The sequence below is a fragment of the Pristiophorus japonicus genome, chromosome 10 (genome assembly GCF_044704955.1).
Source record: "Pristiophorus japonicus isolate sPriJap1 chromosome 10, sPriJap1.hap1, whole genome shotgun sequence".
NCBI classification, from domain to species: domain Eukaryota; kingdom Metazoa; phylum Chordata; class Chondrichthyes; family Pristiophoridae; genus Pristiophorus; species Pristiophorus japonicus.
Genome location: NC_091986.1, coordinates 117,625,100 through 117,638,974, shown reverse-complemented (window position 1 = coordinate 117,638,974; position 13,875 = coordinate 117,625,100). Strand labels below are relative to the sequence as shown.

The window sequence follows — 13,875 nt, the reverse complement described above, 5'->3', positions numbered from 1 at the left end:
ACCGAGAAAATGTTCCTCCCGCCGTTCACTGCCATCGGCAGTTTTTTCTGCCAATGCACTGTGCTTGGAGTTTGGTGCGGCTACTATTAAAGGGAGGACCTACTGCCGCGGCTGCCATCTTATTTTTTTTGTAGGCCGACTGCCATGTTGGGCTGACATATATGCCCCGGGTTCGGCCGGGCTGCCAACAGACAGCCTGGCACCCCCTCTTGGGTGCCAGGCCGCTGGCCCGGCCAAAACCCTCCCTGGTGGCCCAGTGGACCAAACTTCAAGAATTGCACAGGCTCTCCCCTTTAAGTGACGGGGAGAGACATGGTGACTCGCCAGCACGATGACATCATCAGCGCTACACTGATGAGTGACAGTGGCAGACACACCGCCCGCCCCCCACTTCCGTCCCTCTAGTGTGCGAACTTCCGCTTCTGCCGCACGTCAGCCCCCATTATAGCCAACTTCTGTTCCGCTGGAAAAAAAGGCCAAAGAGCGCAATTTCGCTCAAGAGGCCACCGCATCCACCATGCCGGTAAATGCAACTGAAACAGGGTAAGTGCGCCGCGTTTTCGGTGGAGGGGCAATATCAACTCCTTCAAGTTTCGCCAGTGCTGATTTATCATCCAATTTACTAACTTTTATGACCTGTTAATTTGGGATAGATCCCTTCTTAACTGAATGAACCGGCCTTTTCGCAGACCTTTGACTCTTCATTATCCTTTTCTATTTTCGCATTGAATCCAACTATGTTGTAGTCTCTATTTACCAATTATCCTAACTCATATCAACTACTTGCCCACTTCACTTTGCAGAACTAAATCAAATAATGCTTCTTTCTTCGTTTGACCAGAAATTAAGGGGCCAAAATTGGGTAGCACGTGTTTGGGGCGTTAAATGTAAAAAGATTGACGATTTCGCGCCCAGCAAGATGGCCTTCAAAATTGTGGGAAATTGGGCACTTTTCCCTGAGAAATTAAGCAAGGTGGTATCGGAGGCGCTAATGCCCTCAGGGGGGCACTGCAGGGGGCGTTATTACCGGGAGAGCACCCAATTTCATCTGACTTTCTTTCACTAATAATGAGGTTGCGGTTCATTCCAGTTCTTAAAGGACATGTCATTTCAGGCATCAGCTGGTCAATCTCATCATTTGTTCACTTAACTGAGCTTCAAGAAAGGTGTGCGATGGCTGCTGCAAAGCTTTCTGCTCGGATCACTCACTTCAGTGACTTGGCCTTGGAGATATTGGTGGGGGCAGTCATGGGGAGGAGGGACGTACTCTTTTTGGGCCATGCTCTTACATACCAGTCTCTGAGTCTCTGTCTGTGCAAACTCTGCAAACCAGCACTTAACCCAGCAGTCAACCACTAACCATTTGTGTCTACTCACAGTCACAGCTTCATTTCAAGCCTTGCCCACATTCACTGCTATTTAACCATGGTAGGCATATCTTCCACATCCATAATTGGACTGTTACTCACACAGCTTCCTTTCTTTTGCAGGCCAAGATGGCACACAACAGGATTCAGCAGCATGGGAGGACAGACGCACCAACATTAGCATCCTCGATCAGGCCAACATCTCCAGCGTCGAAGCATTGACCACACTCAACCAGCTTCGTTGGGCGGGCCATATTGTTCGCATGCTTGACACAAGACTTCCAAAACAAGTGCTCTACTCGGAACCCCTACACAGCAAGCGAGCCCCAGGTGGGCAGAGGAAACGTTTCAAGGACACCCTTAAAGCCTCCTTGATAAAATGCAACATTCCCACCGACACCTGGGAGTCCCTGGCCAAAGACCGTCCTAAGTGGAGGAAGTGCATCTGGGAGGACGCTGAGCACCTCGAGTCTCGTCGCCGAGAACATGCAGAAAGCAAGTGCAGGCAGCGGAAGGAGCGTGCAGCAAACCAGTCCCACCCACCCTTTCCTTCAACGACTGTCTGTCCGACCTGTGACAGAGACTGTAATTCCCGTATTGGACTGTACAGTCACCTGAGAACTCACTTTTAGAGTGGCAGCAAGTCTTCCTCGATTTCGAGGGACTGTCTATGATGATGACGATGACCTTTCCCTCTACCTTGTGCCTCTCCCTTTCCATCTCCCTTTCCCTCTCCTTGCAGCGTGCTCCATGGTGCTCTCCATGGCCTCTCCCTGTGCTGTTTCATGAGCCTCTTCCTGTGTTGCTCCCTCTCTTAGTCATAGCCTTTTTCTCTCTCTCTCTTGATGCCTTGCCCATTGTCTTCGGCAAAGCATCCTCTGATGGTGAAATCGGAGCAGCCGGTTGACCGCCAGCCAGACCTCATGAAGGGACAGAAATGGTACAATGTCGAAAGTGCCGTGAGTAATACAGGGGAAAAGAGAGGAGTCAGAGCAATGGTCTAGCAAGAAGTGACTGAGATCTGTCCAGCAGCCACACTCACAAAAAGTTGTAAACCACAAACAGGTAATGGCTGACAAAAAAAAAATTCAAAGATGCTGCCTTTAAATAGCACTGGTGCATCCGGTTGCTGACTGGAACTCGACAGCTCAAGTTGTTGTTGGCATCAACAGGCACTGAGAACGCTTGCGCAGGGCAATTTAACTTCCAGGGCGGTAAAGGGGTGAAGCGCACAGCGATGACGTCATCATCGCCGCGCGCCACTGAGTGGGGAGCTACCTCTTAATGCCTCCGCATAACCAGTGGCCAATTCCACACCGGGCGATTTTCTCGCCGCGCCAGGCCAAAATATATTTTGTGCCCCATTAGCGTCTCACTAATGACCGTTGCTATAAAGGTGACATTTCGGCCCCAACCTGTCCTGAGAAGCAGTCTTGGATTTATTCTAAAAATTACTCCTCACTTTGCATACATTACCTTCATCTTATGACAGTTAAAATCACCCAATATTATTGTTCTGTTGTTCTTCTTTATCTCTGAACTGTTTGCAGATTTCTCACTTGATCTCATCTTCACTGCTTGGCAGTCTGTAATGCACACTGATAATTGTGCCTCTATCCATATGTATTCTGTCTTATTGCAACATATTTATGTTATAATTAAAATTGCCAATTCTGGTTGGAGGCATTCCTTATGTTCTAATTAGAGTTGTCAGTTCTAGTTGGATTTATTCCTAGAGGTTTGATCACATGCCATTCTGACCACATGATGTTCTGAACACATGATGTCTGATCACGTGACACCTACAAATGTTACTGCACTTATCTTGTAAAGATCGAGTCCCCTGTAGTTGAGTATTTTTTCTCGTGGTTTCACACCAGCAGCTATTGTGCGAGAACATAAGAGCATAAGAAATAGTAACAGGAGTAGACCATACGGCCCCTCGAGCCTGCTCCACCATTCAATAAGATCATGGCTAATCTGATCATGGACTCAGGTCCACTTCCCTGCCCACTCCCCATAACCCTTTATCTCCTTATCATTTAAGAAACTGTCTATTTCTGCCTTAAATTTATTCAATATCCCAGCTTCCACATCTCTCTGTGGCAGCGAATTCCACAGATTTACAACCCTCTGAGAGAAGAAATTTCTCCTCATCTCAGTTTTAAATGGGCGGCCCCTTATTCTAAGATCATGCCCTCTAGTTCTAGTCTCCCCCATCAGTGGAAACATCCTCTCTGCATCCATCTTGTCAAGCCCCTCATAATCTTATACGTTTCGATAAGATCACCTCTCATTCTTCTGAATTCCAATGAGCAGAGGCCCAATCTACTCAACCTTTCCTCATAAGTCAACTCCGTCACCCCCAGAATCAACCTAGTGAAGCTTCTCTGAACTGCCTCCAAAGCAAGTAAATCCTTTCGTAAATATGGAAACCAAAACTACGCAATATTCCAGGTGTGGCCTCACCAATACCTTATATAGCTGTAGCAAGATTTCCTTGCTTTTATACTCCATCCCCTTTGTATGAGCAGGTGAAAAATGGAAACCAAGGGTAGGGATGAGGGGATTCTGAACTTGGGGAGGGGAGGGGAGGGGGAGGAGATTCACAAAGGGGAAACCAGAGCTGGAAGGATATTTGATTCCACCAGTAGTGAATAGTAACTCACTGAAATTGCACCAATAACTAACAGTAACATTGGTAACGCTCAGATTATCTTCATAACCACTGAAAATGACAAAAGCAAAATCAGCAACTGCTGTCCAAAAAAATGGAAAAAAGTGGTTATGATCTGAAATTGTTGATCTCAATGTTGAGTTCGGAAGGCTGCAAAGGGCCTAATTGAAAGATGAGGTGCTGTTCCTCGAGCTTCCGTTGAGCTTCATTAGAACAGTGTAGGAGGCTGAGGACAGAGAGGCCAGTGTGGGAAAGTGGAGCGGACAATAAAACTGGCAAGTGACTGGAAGCTCAAAATCACGCTTGAAATGGCCCCCATTGGGAAGGCCATTCTAGCTGCTTAGTCTTTCTGAATGCGAGGGGGCCAATATCAGGTCATGCTGCGTTTAAATTTTGGGGCGTATATCTATGCCAGCACATTATTCATGTAAATCCAGGAAACCTATATACTCTGGTCATTTGCATTGGGCAGCTCTATGTAAATGAGTGGAAGATTAACTCGGCAGACTTAGTTCGGAAGTCCCGCAATCAAGGAAATTCGCATGTGGCAATTTTTAAGTGTAAGACCAGTGTAGATCAATTATGAATTTCCTATGGGAAACATAGAAAATAGGTGCAGGAGTAGGCCGTTCGGCCCTTCGAGCCTGCACCGCCATTCAATAAGATCATGGCTGATCATTCAGCTCAGTACCCCTTTCCTGCTTTCTCTCCATACCCCTTGATCCCTTTAGCCATAAGGGCCATATCGAACTCCCTCTTGAATATATCCAATGAACTGGCATCAACAACTCTCTGCAGCAGGGAATTCCACAGGTTAGCAACTCTCTGAATGAAGAAGTTTCTCCTCATCTCAGTCCTAAATGGCCTACCCCTTATCCTAAGACTGTGTCCCCTGGTTCTGGACTTCCCCAACATCGGGAACATTCTTCCTGCATCTAACCTGTCCCGTACCGTCAGAATCTTGTAAGTTTCTATGAGATCCCCTCTTATCCTTCTAAACTCCAGTGTATAAAGGCCCAGTTGATCCAGTCTCTCCTCATATGTCAGTCCCGCCATCCCGGGAATCAGTCTGGTGAACCTTCGCTGCACTCCCTCAATAGCAAGAACGTCCTTCCTCAGATTATGAGACCAAAACTGAACACAATATTCCAGGTGAGGCCTCACCAAGGCCCTGTACAACTGCAGTAAGACCTCCCTGCTCCTATACTCAAATCTCCTAGCTATGAAGGCAAACATACCATTTGCCTTCTTCACCACCTGCTGGCACAAAACATGGCACAAAGCTACTTTGACATCAGGAAATTCCAGGCTATCATGTTTTACAAACTAACTGCTGAAGTTGGTCCAGTTTATGGTTTATAAACTGTATCCAAAATTTAGCTGTTAACATTGCTCACTTTAAACTCCTATTCAGACAGGCCCATACGGATATTCAATTTTAAGCAGATGCTTTATTGGATCATTGTTTAGAATATCAGTTTTCTAGTAACTAGGACATTTTGCATTAGTTTGTTGGCAACTATCCAAGGCTAAAGACAAGCTTTGGGCCAATTTTAACTCTAGTTGAGGTGTGGCGGCCGAAGCAGACGTTGAACCATCCAGTCCCCGGAGAATGAAGCCCAGGCTATTTGTATGCTGCCGAAACCCTCAGTTATGCTGGCGACCTCCAGACTCAATTGTTCCAATGCTCCCTTGAACAGCCTGCCATTTACCACCCTCTATAAAGTTCAAATCATCCTAATCTTTGCTGCCCGTGTCCAAACTCGCACCAAGTTTTGTTCACCATCAACCCTGTGTTCACTGACCTACTTTGGCTCTTGGTTCCCCAACATCTCCAATTTTAAATTCTCATTCTTGTGTTCAAATCACTTTAAGGCCTGCATCTCCCTATCTCTATAACCTCCTCTCGCCCGACAACCTTACAGAACTCTGCGCTGCTCCAACTCTGGCCTGTCATATCGCAAATTCACTTGACCATTGGTGGCTGTGCCTTCAACCATTTAGGCCCTAAGCACTGGAATTTGCTCCCTAAACCTTTCTCTCTTTTCCACCACTCTCTTGTCCATTAAGACCCTCCTTTATACCTACTTCTTTGATCAAGCTTATGGTCACCCCTCCTGATATTGCCTTCTTGTCCCGGTGTCAATTTATGTCTGATTGCGTTTCTATGAAACACCCTGGGAGGTTTTCCTATATTAACAGAGCCATATAAAATGCAAGTAGTTGTTGTTAATGCAGAATGTGAAGAATTTCTGTCACCTACAGAAATAAACAATCATTTAAAGAATACAATGCACTGAAATACGCATGTGATTAAATGCTGCCCTCTTCTGGCAAGCATCAGTATAGCTAAGAAAAATTCCCCATTTTAAATTGAATTGAGGGGGCCAAAATTGTTCCCCTCCTTAAGCTCTATTACCAGCGGGGGGCCGACCCGTCCTAAATTTCCCCTGGGTCTGGAGTGGCAGGAATGGGTTTTCACACCGCCCGTGTTGCCGCCCCGTCGGGTATGCGCCAACCCACACCGCCTGGCGGTAACCCCGTTTCCGTTCCCCACGGGAAATTGCCCTGCAAGAGCGGCACCGCTGCCAGTTGATGCCACTGACAGCTTCCCCCTGCGGGAAGTTGTGTGTGGCTGGGTGGCGTGTCTGCCCTTAATGGGAAGGGCACGCTGCCCCTGCCTCCATTTTGTTTTAATTGTCGGGCCGACTCCAAGGGTACCGGGCTACTGGCCCGGCCGAAACCCTCCCTGGTGGCCCAGTGGGCCTACCTAAACCCCATGCAGAGTTTGCGGCGGCCCGTTACCCTTTAACTGAAGGGGAGGGACGTTGTGATGCATCAGCGCAACACTGCATGTCCGCGTCATGCTGACGTCATTAGTGACGTGCTGACGACTCGCTGAGGCGACCGACACGCTGCAAGGGCACTTCCGCCCCTCACCACCGCCCCAACTGGAAATGCAGAACAAAGACCTGAATATCGGCGCAAGATCCGCCCCAATCCATAAGGCGAAGAAAAAACTTCAAGATCGGTAAGTGCGCTAAATTTTTGGTCGGGTGAAATTTCGGCTCAGAGGTCTTTTTCAGGATTAGAAAACAGCAACAGTGAAATTCGATAGTCTCTGAAAACGTACGTGGGGATCCCGATGTGTACTTAACACGCGTCCATTGATTGATGGCCTTTATTTTTGCATTGTGGCCAAGCAAACACTGTGATGGTCAGTGACAGGGGGAAGGTAAGGTGTGGGACTGTTGGTGGTTGTGTTTATTGGTATCGCAGTCAAATAAGTTGTTTGGTAGAAAGGGACTCTCTAGATTTCCTTCCCTCCTCCTCTAGTTTCCTCCTCCTCCTCCTCTAGTTTCCTCCTCCTCCTGAGTATAGCAGGTATCAAGGGCTGTGCCTCATGATGACGAGGTTGCATGCAGCAGACCATCACGAATATTGACACATGCTCTGCCGAATACCAGAGGGTTTCTCCAGACCGGCCCAGGCAACGGAAGCATTGTTTCAGCATGCCAATGGTGTGCTCTTCACATTTCATGTGGCAGCATGGCTTTCATTTTAAGCATGCTGCCCGCGTGTGTGTGGATTGCGCACCAGAGTCATAAGCCATGGCGTGAAAGAATAGCCCTTGTTGCCCAGTAGCCACTCTTTGCTTTGTCGTGGTTGTTCAAATGCAAATAGCACAGCAGCCTGCCGCAGAATGAAAGCATCATTACCAATTTTCCCCCCAATTTTAATTTTAGGTGTGCGGTCCCTTTAATTTGTTGTGTGACCACATACATGCGGTATCTTTGAGTGTTACAGCTGGTGAGCAGCCTACACGGGAGGCGGAGGATGTTTAGGGTCGGAGCAAGGAGGCCGGAGAAGCATTGGGGGGAGGGGGGAGCTGGAGGAGCATTGGGGCTGGAGGGGAGAGGGTCGGGGAAGGCAATAAAAGGCCTTGGGGAGGAGAGGGGAGGTTGGGGTGGTTGGGTGGGGGCAGAAATTAGTGGCCTAATTTGGGCTAAATCAGAGGCCTCACGGGGGATAGGTGAGGTAAGGACGCTGGATCCAGGAGGTAAGTCGATAGGCACTTACCTCCTGGATCCAGGAGGCCTCACCTTGCATTAGCTGTCGGGTTCCCTGAGGCCCGGGAAAACACGACCAGCCAGAGTTAAATTTGAAATAGTGGCTCCCCTTGAAGCCTCATTATAATATGCAAATGGCAAGCTGCCTCCTGGCAGCAATGTTGACTGCCCGCTCCCTGTCCCACCTTCATTAAAACCGGAAGTGGGCGAGTTCGAGGCGGATTGGAGTCAGGAATCAGCCTTTTATCTCTTTAACCTCCCACCCGACCCCAACTCACCCATTTTTGGGGGCTCAAATTCCCCCCATGTTTCAGGTTCTGTCAGCTCTCATTGAATCCAGTTTCCTTGGCTGCCCACCTATTTAAATGATATCTAAACAACATTGTATATTCTCCCAGCTTCAATTGTGAAATCAGCTGGGGACGGGCCTACAGACTAATTGCATCCTATGTTAGCTGGTTTCCCTTTTGGTGGGCTGCATTAGCAGCTTCCCTGGAAGACTCTGCTCTTGCCTAATTTATATTTTATTTTTGTATAGACGGGAGTAGAAAGGTGGACAGTTTGCTCAAGCAGTAACCAAGGCTTATTTAAAAAAATATATATTTATGTATATTTTACTAGGTCAACAGATTTATATCTGAATATACAGCTGGAGTCCTATCTTGGTAAATATAGTATGAATGAATTCAAAGCATATGTTATAATCCTAAATGCGAGAATTAGAAAAATCGAACAATGAACAGCATTTCGTGTGTGCCATTTTTGAAAACCCTCTAAATATTCATAAAATAAAATGTGCAAAAATGGGGACAAAGAAAATAAAGTAAAGAGCTCAACTCGCGGAGCTAAATAGCAAAACGTCTGCACTTCCTAAGTGTAAATCTAGCATCTTTGTCATCACATCATTCCTTTTGAGAACTGCAGTACATTATCAGAGAATGCCATTAAAATAAAATGGCACTGGAACAACAATACTTGTCAGAAATTAGAACCACTAGGTGGAAAAGAATTGCTTGTTTTCTTACTCACACTCTTCATATTAATTTCCCCAGGAAAAAATGGGTGAGGGGGCGAGGAAGAGAAGGTTCGAAAAATCAAACTAGACCCCAGCCCGTCTACTTTCACCTTTTACTCAGGTAGGATGGGGAACAGTGCTCCTAACCCACAGCCGGGAGGCCGGCCGAGGGACTGCCTATGATGATGAAGCCATTTAAATATGGGACTGACTATTTGTACTGTACTTTTTCCCCATCCCCGATGCCTCCCGTCTGAACCGGAAGTGCCGGAACTGCAAGTGCGGCCCCGAACTGAAAGTAGGACCCTGCTATCCGACCACATCCCGCAAGCCTCCAAGCGACCGGGGGCAGAGAGAGATCCTGGGGTGGGGGGGCGGAGAGAAGCGCCGGGTGGGGAGAGAGAGAGCCAAGCCGCAAACCGCTGAGCCACAGCGGTCGGCGGGGAGGGTGGGAGGGGGGTGAGAGAGGGAGCCTGGAGGGAGAGAGACTGCCGGGGGGTGAGAGAGCTTGCGGGGGCGAGGGGAGAGAGAGAGAGATAGAGATCCTGGAGGGGGGAGAGACTCCTGGGGGGTGAGAGAGCTTGTGGGGGCGAGGGGAGAGAGAGAGAGCCTGGAGGGAGAGAGACTGCCGGGGGGTGAGAGAGCTTGCGGGGGCGAGGGGAGAGAGAGAGAGAGAGAGAGCCTGGAGGGGAAAGAGACTCCTGGGGGGTGAGAGAGCTTGCGGGGGCGAGGGGAGAGAGAGAGAGAGAGCCTGGAGGGGAGGGAAACTACGGGGGGGGGCGAGAGAGCTTGCTAGGGGGAGGGTGGTGTGGTGGCGGGGGGAAAAGAGAGAGAGAGCCTGGGGGGGGGGGGGGGAGAGAGAGCTTGCGGAGGGGGGGTGGGGGAAGAGAGAGTGTTTGGGGGGGAAAGAGAGAGCTTGTGGGGGTGGGGAGAGAGTTGGGGGGTAAGAGAGAGTTGAGTTGAAGGGGAGAAGAGAGCATTTGGGGCAGAAAGAGAGAGCTTGGGGGGGAAAAGAGAGACCTTTTGGGGGAGAGAGTTTTGGGGGTTGAGAGGGAGATCTTGGGGGGGGGGGAAAGAGAAAGCTTGGGTGTGGGGTGGGGGGGGAGGGAGGGAAGGAAGAGAGAGCTTGCGGGGAAGCGAGAGAGCTTGCGGGTGGGGGGGGTGGGGGGAGAGTGAGCTTGGGGGGAGTTGGGGGGGTAGAGAGAGATGGGGTGGGGGGGGGGGAAGAGAGAGACGGGGTGGGGGGGAAGAGAGAGACAGGGTGGGGGGGGAAGAGAACGACGGGGTGGGGGGGGGAGAGAGAGAACGACGGGGTGGGGGGGAGAGAGAGAACGACGGGGTGAGGGGGGGAAGAGAGAGACGGGGTGGTGGGGGAAAGAGAGAACGAGGGGGTGGGGGGGGAAGTGAACGACGGGGTGGGGTGGGGAAGTGAACGACGGGGTGGGGGGGAAGTGAACGACGGGGTGGGGGGGGAAGTGAACGACGGGGTGGGGGGGAAGTGAACGACGGGGTGGGGGGGGAAGTGAACGACGGGGTGGGGGGGGAAGTGAACGACGGGGTGGGGGGGGAAGTGAACGACGGGGTGGGGGGGGAAGTGAACGACGGGGTGGGGGGGGTGAATGAGAGAGACGTGGTGGGGGGAAAATGAGAGAGATGGGATGTGGGGGAATGAGAGACGGGGTGGGGGGGAATGAGAGAGACTGGGTGGGGGGGTGAATGAGAGAGACGGGTGGGGGGGTGAATGAGAGAGACGGGGTGGGGGGGTGAATGAGAGAGACGGGGTGGGGGGGTGAATGAGAGAGACGGGGTGGGGGGAATGAGAGAAACGGGGTGGGGGGGGAATGAGAGAGACGGGGTGGGGGGGGAAGGAATGAGAGAGACGGGGTGGGGGGAATGAGAGAAACGGGGTGGGGGGGGAATGAGAGAGACGGGGTGGGGGGGGAAGGAATGAGAGAGACGGGGTGGGAGGGGAATGAGAGAGACAGGGTGGGGGGGGGAATGAGAGAGACGGGGTAGGGGGGGGGGAATGAGAGAGACGGGGTAGGGGGGGGGGAAATGAGAGAGACGGGGTAGGGGGGGGGGAATGAGAGAGACGGGGTAGGGGGGGGGGAATGAGAGAGACGGGGTGAAGGATCGGAGGACAGAGAGGTTCTTCCAATCCAGAAATCACGACACTGTCACTATTCACTTCATACCCAATAAACCTGCTAACAATCCACACACATTGCCCATCTATGGCGGGGGGAGGAGGGTCATGCACTTGTGCTGGGGCAAGGAACTTCAGCTGGGGTAGGCAGCATTTGCACTGGTGGGTAAGGGACTTCAGCTGGGGGTAGGGACGCACTTGTGCTGGGGTAAGGGACCTCTGCTGCCACTTGGTGGCTTCGGGGGAGATCCATCCTCTGTGGCTTCTGGAAGCCAAAGTGCATTGAGTTACAATTTGAGAAGTCAGTGAGAACTTGGGCTGAGCGACTCCAGTTACACATTCTAGAGAAATTTCAGGGTGTGGCTTATCATCCAAAGGGACCAATCAGAGACAAGGGACGGCTATTTTTACAGTAGAAATAAACGCGTCCTTTAAATATGATAATGAGGCCTGAAGCCAATACCTTAGCCTGCTTTGTAGGTTTAATTGCAGGTGGCCAGGGATCCCGGGGCTCAGGGTTTTCCGTCAGCTGCAACGAGGTGACCACAGCCTCGGAGTTCAAGCCTTGTGGGCCAGGAGGAGCAGGAGTGCTTCCACCCGATCCCCAGAGCTCCCCCACCAGCAGCCCGCACTCCCCGGCAACAGGGATTGGACCCCCACACCCCCCGCCCCTCCTCTCCGGGGTCGTGGATCGGAACCCCCTCTCCTTGGGAATCGCAACTCCCCCCCCCCAGGGACTGGGATCGGAGCCCACCCCCCAGGAGATTTGGACAGCCCCCCACCCAGGTCAGAGATCCACCCGGGTTTGCCCCCCTGATAGGCATGAACTCCTTCAGGGCTTGGAACCCCCCTCCCCATCCACACCTCACCTGGACCCAGTACTTACCTGTTGATGCGCTGTCCAGCCAGCGATCCTCGCCCGACTGGAAGCCAGCCATTATGTCAGACACACGCTGTGATGTTAAAACTCCACAGCTAGCGGGGAAACCCGGAACTCTGGGTTTCCTGCCTTCTACAGAGTCTCACCGGTAGTCAGTGGGAAAATCCCAGGCCTGAAGTTAAAATATAAGCTCCAGTGCTCCAATGATCCAATGTCAGAATTCCTTTGTAATTCACCATTTGAAAAAAATTCAATTTGACTGAGGTTTCCCTATTGTAACCCAATATTTTGCGTTAGCGAAGAACAGAATGTAATATATATTTTTTAAAAACTACTGCACGCATAATAGAAGATTATAATCAGTAATCCAATTTTAGGGGTCAAATAACTAACAAATGATTTTGCTTTGTTGGTGCTTGACCATCATCTTAAACACTTGAATGGATCGGTTTTTTGTAATCCACTCCAGTATTCTCAGAACGTGTCTCAACAACAATAACTACTGTCATTTATATAGCGCCTTTAACATAGTAAAACATCTCAAAGTCTTATACTCCTGTTAAATTAAGATTTAAATGTAATACATGGAAAATAATTCTGAAACACAATTTAATACAGAGAGGTAAAAAAGATAAATCAGGAAGAAATGATCAAAATGGAGGACCACGGACTAGAAATTAGATTGCGTAGTGCACATTTTTCAGGTGAACAATATGTGCTGCAATGTGCAGGGGCTCATTCTCCATCGGATATGTGCCTTTAGTGTCAGCTGTGGCTCAGTGGATAGCACACTCGCCTTGGAGTCAGAAGGTTGTGAGTTCAAGTCCGGCAGACACTCCAGCGCAATGCAAGGGAGTGCTACACTGTCGGAGGTGCTGTCTTTCAGATGAGACGTTAAACTAAAGCCCTCCCCGGTGTCCTGGCCAATATTTATCCCTCAATCAACATAACAAAAAATTATCTGGTCATTATCACATTGGTGTTGACTGCCACGTTTGCCACATTACAACAGTAACTACACTTCAAAAGTGCTTCATTGGCTGAAAAGCACTTTGAGATGCCTGGTGGTCGTGAAAGGCGCTATATAAATGCAAGTTTTTCTTTCTTTCATGTCATATTGGTTTGGGCAGCCTGTAGTTGTCTGGCTTGCCCACCTGAAACAGGTCTTTAAGTTAGTGCCTATGAAAATCGGGGGCCTAATGTCTAGTTCAGACCTCTTCTCAAAATGGGTAGGTGTCTGACAGCAATATTTGCCGAGCACGCTGTGGTCAGTTTTCTGAGGCGCAGAGCAGTTAGGCTACCTCCGGAAAGATAAGTGTTCTTTCTGGATCCACATTAAAACTGCGGGCTGCTGCTAACCCCTCCCATCTATTTCTTTCTCCCCTGTGCCAGACTCATTGTTGTTTTGTTCCCACTGCCTGATCATAAGAACATGGAACAGGAGTAGGCCATACGGCCCCTCGAGCCTGCTCCGCCATTCAATAAGATCATGGCTGATCTGATCATGGACTCAGCTCCACTTCCCTGCCTGCTCCCCATAACCCCTTATTCCCTTATCGTTTAAGAAACTGTCTATTTCTGTCTTAAATTTATTCAATGTCCCAGCTTCCACAGCTCTCTGAGGCAGCGACTTCCACAGATTTACAACCCTCAGGGAAGAAATTTCTCCTCATCTTCTGCATGCTCAGAGCACTGCCTCTTGGGGTGTGATTGCCATCCC

At 49.9% G+C, this 13,875-nt stretch overlaps 1 protein-coding gene across 2 annotated transcripts in view; it reads right to left on the bottom strand.

Moving 5' to 3' along the window:
- The window catches only part of dlg2 (discs, large homolog 2 (Drosophila)), a 1,568,664-nt gene that overhangs the window by 543,653 nt on the left and 1,011,136 nt on the right, over positions 1–13,875 (bottom strand). The gene's annotated exons all lie outside the window — the stretch shown is intronic.